The sequence below is a fragment of the Haliotis cracherodii genome, unplaced genomic scaffold (genome assembly GCF_022045235.1).
Source record: "Haliotis cracherodii isolate W230 unplaced genomic scaffold, xgHalCrac1.p SCAF_6, whole genome shotgun sequence".
In the NCBI taxonomy this organism is placed as follows: domain Eukaryota; kingdom Metazoa; phylum Mollusca; class Gastropoda; order Lepetellida; family Haliotidae; genus Haliotis; species Haliotis cracherodii.
This window is the reverse complement of record NW_027266319.1, coordinates 49,969,383-49,980,500: the sequence shown is the minus strand read 5'-3', so window position 1 is coordinate 49,980,500 and position 11,118 is coordinate 49,969,383.

Sequence of the window (11,118 nt, the reverse complement as noted above, 5' to 3'; positions counted from 1 at the left end):
TGACAAAATATTCTGTAGTTGAAAATATTTGAAAAAATTCAAATGCTGCTTCAAGATAATATACAGTTGACAAGCAACTCACCATTCCTGAAAAATAATGGAGTGTTCAAACAATAGAATGACGTCACAGATGTGTTTTAATCGCGGGCAAATGACCACGGACTCAATATTTTAGTGTATTTTTTAAACAAGTAAAGTTTGGTTTTCAATATTGTAGTACATATATGGAATCAAGTCACAAAAACGCAACTGCTACAGAAAAGCATGCATTCCATGCAAAAGTTGACTTTTATGCAAGCCCAATGCATTTCACTACCCATGAATGGGTATAAAAACATGTGCGTTAACGGGATTCCATATGCATTGTTTAGCATCGTGCTGACAACAACCACTCAGAAAAACAACAAAATTACGCAATTATTCAACATTACAAAATGCCACGCCTGTCCGAAAATGAGCGTCTGCGAGCCATTGGTATGCTTTAAGCAGGATCGAGTCAGCGTCAATTTAGCGTCCACAGAAACACCATTTGGTGTTTATGGCAACGTTGGCAACAGACGAATGCAGTCAGAGACCATCCTCGGTGTGGCAGGCCACGCGTAACCAATAATCGACAAGACAACTGGATTCGAACAACACACCTACGAAATCGATTCCAGCCAGCAACAGTGACGGAATATCTTCACAAACCGTACGTCGCCGCCACCAGATGTGCAGGGATTGTCGCCAGAAGTACCCGCCAGACGTCCCATTTTGGTAGGAAACCACCGTCAAGCACGTCTACAATGGTGCAGACAGCGTCTACGCTGGACGGCCATGCAGTGGGGACAAGTTCTATTCACTGACGAGTCTCGTTTTCACCTCAGCCACAGCGATGGACGAATTCGAGTCTACCGACGTCGAGGTGAACGTTACGTCAATCATTGTGTCATGGAAGAAGATCGGTTCTGGGGCGGCCGCGTTATGGTATGGGGTGGGATTACAGCAAGACAGAGGACCCGTTTGATAGTGGTAGAGGGAAATCTCAATGGACAGCGCTACCGCGACTAGATCATCGACCCAGTTCTACCGTTTTTGCGTCGTCATGGCCCAGGCATCACCTTTCAACATGACAACGCCCTGCTCGACTTGTTCAGGATTCTCTTCAACAAAACAACGTGAATGTCATCCCCTGGCCGGCTCGCTCCCCTGATCTCTCACCAATCGAGCACATGTTGGATGAGATGGATCGGCGCCTTCGACGTCAACCACGTGTTCCACAGACACTCCAGGAACTTCGAAACATGCTCCAGCGGATATGGACAGATATCCCACAGGACTTTGTGCGACGCCTGGTCCATTCCATGAGACGAAGATGTGTTGCTTGCATCGCAACCAGAGGTGGACACACACGCTATTGATATTTTGGCATGTTCATGTTTTTTTTTAATGAAATCACGCATTTTCTTAAGTCAGTATGGCAAATTAAACCATTTGAACACTTACAGGAGTCTTTTATTTGTTGCAAACCGAAATTGTTTCAGATTTGGTAAAAAACATAACTTAGCATTAAATCTTATTCAATGTCACAGGAACTTTTGTTGTTCAGTATACTATTCAAAAGAAGTTAAAGAACACCTGATTCTTACTATGGTTAGTCATTAGAGAAAGCGATAGAGCCAGAAAGCGAGAAAGCGATATTTCCCATAATGCCGTACATTAAAACGGTTTTTGCTGATATTTAGTGATCCATTCCTGTAATTCTCACCGCTATTTTGCCTCTTATAATTGGATTTTTTAACATCTTGTAGTAGATAAATATGTTACAAATACACACGGTTTTTTTTCTCGTTTAGTTTGTATATATACACACGTGTTTATTTTCTTGTAGTGTAGTAAATAAGCAAGATTCACAGACTAAAACAGAATAGTCACTGTTCATACTTTCGAGCGCGTCATTAACCCGTAACCCCATTCTTTGGACAATGAAATGAAATGGTTGTATATATTATTTAAAAACAACTCGTTTCTTATAATTACTTTCGACCAAACTGTCTAAGGGAATTAAATTTAATGCTAAAGTGCTTGTAAAATAAAGTTTAACTTTCCCGCCAGGGGAGACTAGATATCCGATTATTCTACAGGCTCAGGCAGGAATATACATATTTATGTAACAATTCTCTATCGATTGAACGGTATGGTTAACAATTGTGCGATCTGATGTGAGTTATGTAGTTATCTACTACATTTTTACACAGACAGTGAGTCACACACACACACAAACATACACACACATACAATTAAATTTTTGACAAAACTATACTTAAGATATACATATAATTTTACAATGATAGCTGATTTAACATATGATGTAGATAATCATAGTAATGCATTTCATATTGTTATCAACTTTAACTATGTGGCCACACTAATTATTATGTCTCTCCATATGTGTAGTTTACACAAGTACACATATCAACTGTGGTAACGCCACAGCGATGGGGGCAGTCGGGTAGCCTAATGGTTAAAGCGTTCGCTCGCCACCCCTAAGGCCCAGTTCGATTCCCCACATGGGTACAGTGTGTGGAGCCCATTTTTGGTGTTCCCCGCCGTTACTAGATTATTGTTAAAAGCGACGTGAAACCATTCTCACTCACTAGCAGCGGTGTTTATCAAATTACTATATGCAAATACATATACGTGTAGATTTGCACAAGACAAGAGACACAATCCAAGTTAAGCATACATCAAATGTCAAAAAGAACATCTATGGATAACAGTACGACACACTGTAACATCATATACTACCGAAAACAAGTTAGAGAACACTCACAATTATATGATTGTATTTTTGCAAAACAATCAGCCATGACTAATTAACCATAGTCTTCTCAACTCCTTTTGAAAAGAATATATTCCGATTTTAACCTGATTTATTTAGAGCGTATTGCCATGATCTGCCACGCGCTTTCGGTGTGATGGTCACATACAACTGAATATGACCGTAAATCAATCAATTACATTTTACGCAAAACTCTGTGGATTGTTTTAAAATCACCTACGTTAAATTAGGTTTTAAGTAAATAATGAGAAAAGTTCAACATTCCCTCCCAGTTGCAGCAGATATCACAAGCGGCCCCTATAGCGGCCAAGAGGGGACATTGCTTAACCGCGAGAAAGCGAGAAACCGATAGAGCGAGAAAGCGATGTCCCCTCTCGGCCACCATAGTAAACCTACACTAACCCCTGGATACGTTCCCGTGCTTCTTGCGATCGCAAATTACCCGCCCTTGATTTTCATTAACACTTTACCGACTAATTATACGTCGACAAAAGGAAAAGGGGATATGTAAGGGTGGGTAACTCGTATTAGCTAGAAACCAAAGCCACCGACACTTTTAATGGACATGAAGGCATCCTTTCAATCAAAAGTTTTGAATGCTTTCTTTCGCATGTCAGTCTGTTTTTCGATGTTGAATTTCTCGCAAACTCGATCATAATCAATGGTACTTGCCAACCCAACATTGAGGCTAGTTTGTAACTCGCATTCTGATTGGAACGTTAGACCTAGTAGCGTAGCCAATCAAATTGGCAAATGGAAATCAAGGGCGGGTAATTTGAGATTGTGATAACCACGGGAATAGTTACAGGGGTTAGTGTAAGTTTGTAGGTTTGCTCTTAGTATAAAGGATGCTCTCTTTGCAGCGTCGTGTCACCTACATCAGACTGAAGGCTGTGCAAGTAGCGGCTAACGGCTCCAGGGTATTTATGATATACTTCAGCGTGAAAGACTGAGTTTTCTGAAGTTGAGAAAAGGGATATTTTCATAGCAGTGAACATAACACTTTGACGGAACTACCGTCATAAGAGAGTTATCTCCCCTTAAATTGTCTCCCTTTGTCGTACGCAACCAGCCCGTAACACATACTGTTGACGTTCTTTTTACGTTAGTTCCACGTTGACAAGGCAAAATAATGCCGGATGGTCATTTACAGGGTTAATATCACTTCTAGCCGGTTATTCTTCTCTCGAAAATGTTTCGTTATAAACTGTAATGCTCTCGAATTTACGGCTAACGACACTCGTGAAAATATCTCCTTTTCCCCCGTCACTCGATGACAGAAACATGACATTTCACTCGACACATGAAATACCCTCTATTTATTCTAATATTATGGATATCAACTGAATAATCGAGAATGCAACACTATAGGAAACTAGTAGATCCAAGCATAATTGCCTGTGCTGTCAAGCGAAATGAAAAAATCAATCGGTTTCCCAGGTCTGCAGGAACGCGATGGAATTCCGTTCCTTCGACTGACATTTGTTCCGAAATAGTTATCTTATTTAAAAATATATATCTACAAAATAAGAATAAGAAAATCCACATGGGACCCAGAACAATCCTTAGTTTCAGGGCTGAGGCAATATAGACTTGCCAAAGCATTCCAGACCTGACTCCTTAAATTATTTTCTTGGATCTGGGTGACAGACTAGCCGTCCCTGGCGGTATCAACGGCATTAGTATCAGCTTCTGCCAGGCTCACACTACACCCCATCCTTCTATGACACAATAGCATGAATACTTTATTAAGCTGTGGATAAATATCATGATCCATTCTAACTGTCCACATAACGAATGTGAAAATACCACACGTCTCAAAGTTATGTCTTGATTTACGCTCAAGGATGAACCGATCAATTGATTTCTAGCAAACGAAATGCGGAATTTTCTTTCAGGAAACGATTATCCAATTCAATCGTCCTGAAGACGATTCTTAGAAGAGTAACGAGGTTCCACCGAAGGACATTATTACCCTTTCAATACCGAAATTTGTGATGTTTCTGAAGCTGAACACTCCAATTATATGTGAGTAATGTCATTATTACCTTCTCTGGAGTTCCAGTCTTGCAGGGAAGTCCGGCCATTACGTCAAGTGACAAGGCAATATAACAGTTGAATACAAAATACTATCTTTAAACACTATACGTCTCACGACTTTACCACGACTAATCGATATCTGTTTGTATCTATAATCGTTTTTTAGATATAGCGTACCGTATTTCTTCTACTAGACGCCGGTCCTCCAATACAATTAGTGAGTGAGTGAGTGAGTGAGTATGGTTTTACGCCGCTTTTAGCAATATTCCAGCAATATCACGGCGGGGGACACCAGAAATGGGCTTCACACATTGTACCCATGTCGGGAATCGAACCCGGGTCTTCGGCGTGACGAGCGAACGCTTTAACCACTAGGCTACCCGACCGCCCCCCTCCAATACAAGCCGGCATGGCATCAAACGCTGGATGAGTCATGTTCTGTGGTGCATGGTCCCTCCCTTTAAAAGGGAAGAAAGTGTACTTAACAAACTGACCCGTGAAGATCCGGGGTAGAATAGGCCCAGTAGGGTAGTTAGTTGAGCCTAGAGGGAGTGTTTTGAGCCTGGCTAGGGGAGTCATGTGATCCTAGGCCCATATGAGTCTAGAGTCGAATTTAGAGGGGAGTCGTTTGAGCCTACTACACAGGGTAATACGCTCTATTGGAGGCCGGGTCTATAATACTGGGACATGTTGGTGATTAATGACCCTTCCTGCAAATGTACCCTAAGTGTGACTTAGAGCTGCCAGTGTGTCAGAGAAGACGCTGGCCACAACAGCTCACGCGAAATTAAACTAAAATTGCCATGGCTTTTCAGAATCATGCATGATAATCATGTACAAACACATTATTGTGTTTACGCATGATGACCATTAAATTTCACGATCATTGCGTGCATTCGTATGAAATTCGTTTCACGTTCATAATGCACGTGGGAGCGACTCAATTCAAACTTCCAATAAATCGTTGACGTTTTGTCACTGTGAAAAGCAACTTGTTGACTGTCAAGCCTCGTAAACGTTATGCCACGCCTATTTGAAAATGAGCGTTTGCGTGAAATTGGAATTCTTGAAAACAGGAATTGCACAAAACTTTGTCGCTACTGGTAATCCTTGATAAGTTGAACCAACTCACAAAACGCGTTTTGGACAAGAAGGCGGTACATATAACCCGTGCAAACACATTTGGTGTGTGACAGGTAGCGAGGGTGTACGCACGTTGTGCACGTGCAGGTCACGACGATGGAATTGACTACGCTCCCGTGGACACGCGTGTTGCTCATTAGACTTCTGAGAGGTCGGCGTGACAAGTGGACACCACAATTCTCTAAAAGTTGAGTGATAGAAGTTAATTACAAAGAAATAAACACGTCAAAGCTAAAACTAAACATGTATACATAATAAGGCTCGAGAATTGGCCTGAAATGTCATAAATCTCTAGCATTGTCAAAAGCCAGCATTGCCACTGGTCTGTCTGTACGGACGCTAAAGCGCATCAGAGCAAAAGGTTTCGCTCGTGGCAAAGAATTCCATTTTTACAGCAAATGAATTCACTTTATGATCAGGATACTTCTCAGTTGTTATTATCTATGCAAATCTGCTGTCGTCATGTTCCCAGTCTTCGTGTATACCTCAGATCAGCACGTGCTGCCATGTGCTATTTCAGTCACCACTGGGACACACTTTTCCATCGTACAACTTGTCGCGGACCACCCGCTACTCCTTTCTTCACAATGGTACCCCCCAGTAGACGGACTTCCTTAGATGAATATGAAGGGCAGTCCCCCTGTGTGATTTTCAGTGATCCATTCATATAAATTTTAGCCTTTTATTGCCTTTTGCCTTTTATGCCCAGTGTAATATGTTTGGGCAGATAATCGAGACTGACCATTTATGTCGTTGGCGTTTTATAATTTCACGTCTTCGTGTTTTTTGGTGACATGCCCTTTTTATGCATGTATTTGATCAAAATAGTTTCTTAGAATTCTCCATTTCCCCTCTGTGAAGATGACATCAGATGCAGACCCGTGAAGATCCGGGATAGAATAGGTCTTCAGCAACCCATGCTTGACGTAAAAGGCGACTATGCTTGTAGGAGGCGACTGACGGGATCGGGTGGTCAGGCTCGCTGACTTGGTTGATGCATGTCATCGATCTCATTAGCGTGGATCGATGGTCATGATGTGAATCACTGGCTTGCCTGGTCCATACTCGATTATTTACAGACCGCCGTCATATAAATGGAATATTGCTGAGTGCGGCGTTAAACAAACAAACATCATATATAGTCATAAGGGGTTAATAGTCAGGTCACAACTCAACTTATTCCGGCTTACCAGTAGGCGTTTTGATCCACACCATACAGTCACACTGAGGTGGACGCCAACAGGCTAGCAACACCAGGGACCGACCGCGTTCTGGACGTCCAACGTCACGTCGGCAATATAATCACATACGTCTCGTTCAAAAGCCAAATCGGGTTCAGACTGCAACTTTGACAGACCGCAGCATCCCTGATTACGTCTGATGAGGGTGAGGAATGTGAGGAATCGTTTAGGAGAGCATAACATCTGACCGCGACGTTCATCTGCCATGGGATAAAACGGATCTTACATCGCCAAGTGCATCAAATCACGTGAGTACATTGATTAAAAACATGAAAAGATTCGGAAAATATTTGTTGACAATGAGTTGGCGGTGCAAATGATTTGCAAATCCTGCAATCGACCGAAATCTGCACAACAGTTTACGAACCGGATTTCGATTTCGTTGCGCGATTGTGATTGGAGTATGCATTAGACTCGTTAGTCCAGCCAAAACGTAACTCCATGATTCCTGTCTAGTTCGGCAAGGGTGGAAACTGGACTTTTATAATCAGTTAACTCCCTTGCCTCGGGAAGATGAGCAGTGACATGCCTTGGTCCAGATCTGGAATAACATCCCGCAATCCTTCCTCATCCACCTTGCGTCGTCAGTGAGACGCCGTTGTCAAGCGTGTGTAACTGCTAATGGTGGTTACACCCGATACTGTCAAGTGTACTGACAATTGACCCCGAACCACTTTCAAACCTACGATGATGTTTACCGAGGGCATGCCACTGTCATGGCGTATTCATGTGTCATGAACATCGGGGGCACGGGTGGCCCAGTCGTGTAAGGTGCCGCGATTCGCTGTGCAGAGTTGCGTCCAAAAATCTATGATTGTGGGTTCGAATCCCGGTTCGCCCCTATTATGTTTCTAGGTTTATCAGCACCATACCCGTGCGCGTGGGTTTCACGGAAGTGGTAAACGTCTGAGACCTGCATCACCTCGGGCTTTTCTCCCACATTAAGCTGACATGCCGTGATATAACTGGAATACTGTTAAAAGCGACGTTAAACCCAACACATTCACTCACTAACATCGATATATTTGTCTGTTTTCAAGTCGTTCTTTGTTTGCGTCTGTTTCCCTTGACAGTCAGTGATGCACAGGAACGTCTATTCGCTCAGTATACAAGGATGAGTGAGTGTTCCAGTTATGTCACTGAGTGTCGGCTTGATGTGGGAAAGCCCGAAGTAATACATGTCAAAGACATTTACCACTTTGGTAAGACCGCCTCCGTGGTCTAGTGGTAGAGCGTCCGCCCGGAGAGCGGAAGGTCCGGGGTTCGATCCCCGGCCGCGTCATACCAAAAGACGTTAAAAGATGGTACATGTTGTTACCATGTCGGGCGCTCGGCATAAAGGGGCTAAAACAAGGACTGGTCGGCTCGGAGTCAGTATACTGTGTCTGAGTGGGGTATTCATGTTAAACTGCGGCATGGTATCTCAGGGAGCTAGCACTATAAATCGGCATCAGTCCGGACTAGTACAAGCAGCCACACAAATACATACACGTACATGCACGTCGCTATATAAGTGCAATAATCTTGGACGCGACGTTAAACCCCATTTCACCTCACCTCACATCACTTTGGTGAGGCCCACGAGCACGTGTATGCTGCTGACTAACCTTGAAACATAATCGGAGCTAATTGTGGCGCCTTAGACGACTATGATGAATGTCATAAACATGCACCTGGCCAAACAATAGTTATCGATTGTCCTCATCTCTTTCTGGCAAAAACACGCAAAGAAAGCATTTTAAAGTCGAGGCAGGTTAACAGGTACAGGGGAGGTGACATGGAAGACGTCGCGTTGAAGATATTGCACTTATATAGCGAGGTGTTTGCGTGTGTGTGTCTCTCTGTGTGTGTGTGTGTGTGTGTGTGTGTGTGTGTTTGTTTGTTTGTGTCTCGGTGGCTGTGTGTGTGCTTGTACTTGTCCTGACTAATGTCGATGTTATAGTGCTAGTCGACTGTCCACCATGCCGCAGGTTGACATGAATACCCCACTCAGACACAGCGGTATACTGACTCCCGAGTCAGCGCCTAGCGCCAGGCGCCGTAACAACAAGTACCATCTTTTAACGTCTTTTGGTATGACGTGGCCGATGTATATACTCACACGCAAAAGAAACGCAAGTAGTTTTAAGCAAATAGGTAACAAACACGGAACCATAAATTGATACGAGTTTTAGCATGTAGTGAAGCCTGATGGTGTTATCAGTATTTTTTGTTGCATTTTGGAAGCCCCGAGTAAAAACGCAACATAAAAAACGAATCGCCAAAACGCACCATTTCAATGAATATGTGGGTATCATGCACCCATTTCTCGCGAAATCGAAAATGCACGAACTGTCACGAACTGTGGTGGGTATAAAACTGTGGCCGTTTCTTGGACCTACCGCTCCTTGGTCAACAATGCCACGCCTAACTCAAATTCAGAGGAACCAGGCTATCGGACGTTTGGAAGCTGGAGAGTCTGTCCAAGATGTTGCCCGTCATTTCAACGTTAACATAACCACAATTTACCGTCTCCTGCATCGATACAATGCTACACAGACCACAGATGACCTTCCTCGGAGCGGCTTCTCAGTGATCTATCATCTCTACACGCATGTTGCTGTATACTGACTCCGAGCCGACCAGTCCTTGTTTTAGCCCCTATACGCCGAGCGCCAGACATGGTAACAACATGTACCATCTTTTAACGTCTTTTGGTATGACGCGGCCGGGGATCGAACCTCGGACCTTCCGCTCTCCGGGCGGACGCTCTACCACTAGACCACGGAGGCGGTTCCTTTGTTGATAGCCGCTCTGCAGGTTATATTATCAGTGTGCACTACAACGTTCTTGTTCTGAAAAGTGAGTCTCCATCGGGCGATTGCCAATACCACAGCCAAAATGTCTTTAACATTTTACATGTTCCTTTGAAATCTGCCAGTACCGGCAAGCAAAATTTCCCTCAGCATACGCGCCAGCTGCCGTATCACAGGCATCCGTGGAGGGATACTTTAAAGGAACAAATGACACCAAGCTGACTGGCCCTTTGAAGGCATACACAAAATCACGCCACCAAGTAATGTCCTCTTGGCACTCTCCAATGAGTTTCCAATGAGTGACTATTCTTGACATCAAACAGTCTCCGCCATAATTGTTCTGCCTCCTTGTACGATCTGTGCCGCCCATCTTAACTTGCCTTTAAACTCTTAGAAGATCCGTGAATTATTCTCACTTCACTGCTGATAATGAGAAGGATCTTGCCATAAAAGGCGACTATGCTTGTCGTAAGGGGCGACTAAGATAACGCGATTCACTTGGTTGATGCATGTCATTGTATCCCGATTGCGTGGATCGATGCTCATGATGTCAATTATTGGATTGTCTGGTCCAGACTCGATTATTTACAGACCGCCGTCATGTAGGTGGAATGTTTCTGAGCGCGGCGTTAAACAACAAACAAACAAACAAATCAAACTGCCATGACTTCGGCTGACTTTATACAGTTACAACACTGCGAGATACAAAACAGAAATTCACGTTCAATATTTATTCCAATCAATCAATAGTTTTTAAAACGACAGGTCGTATTTTTCAATTTTCAGAATACAATCAGACGAGGCTGTGATTCACTGCTGGCAAAATTGACAGGAACTTCTAAATTATATTTGAAAAACATCATAGAGTGCATTAGTGTTAAGTTTTCAACGTCCCGCTCAAGTTTAAAATTAAGTCTGGATGTCGGTCTCAAGGGTTTACACATATAAAGTAACTCAGTGAAAGGACAATTGCGTGGATCGATGCCCATGATGTCAATTACTGGATTGTCTGGTCCAGACTCGATTATTTACAGACCGCCGTCATATAGCTGGAATAGTGCTTAGTGCGGCGTTAAAC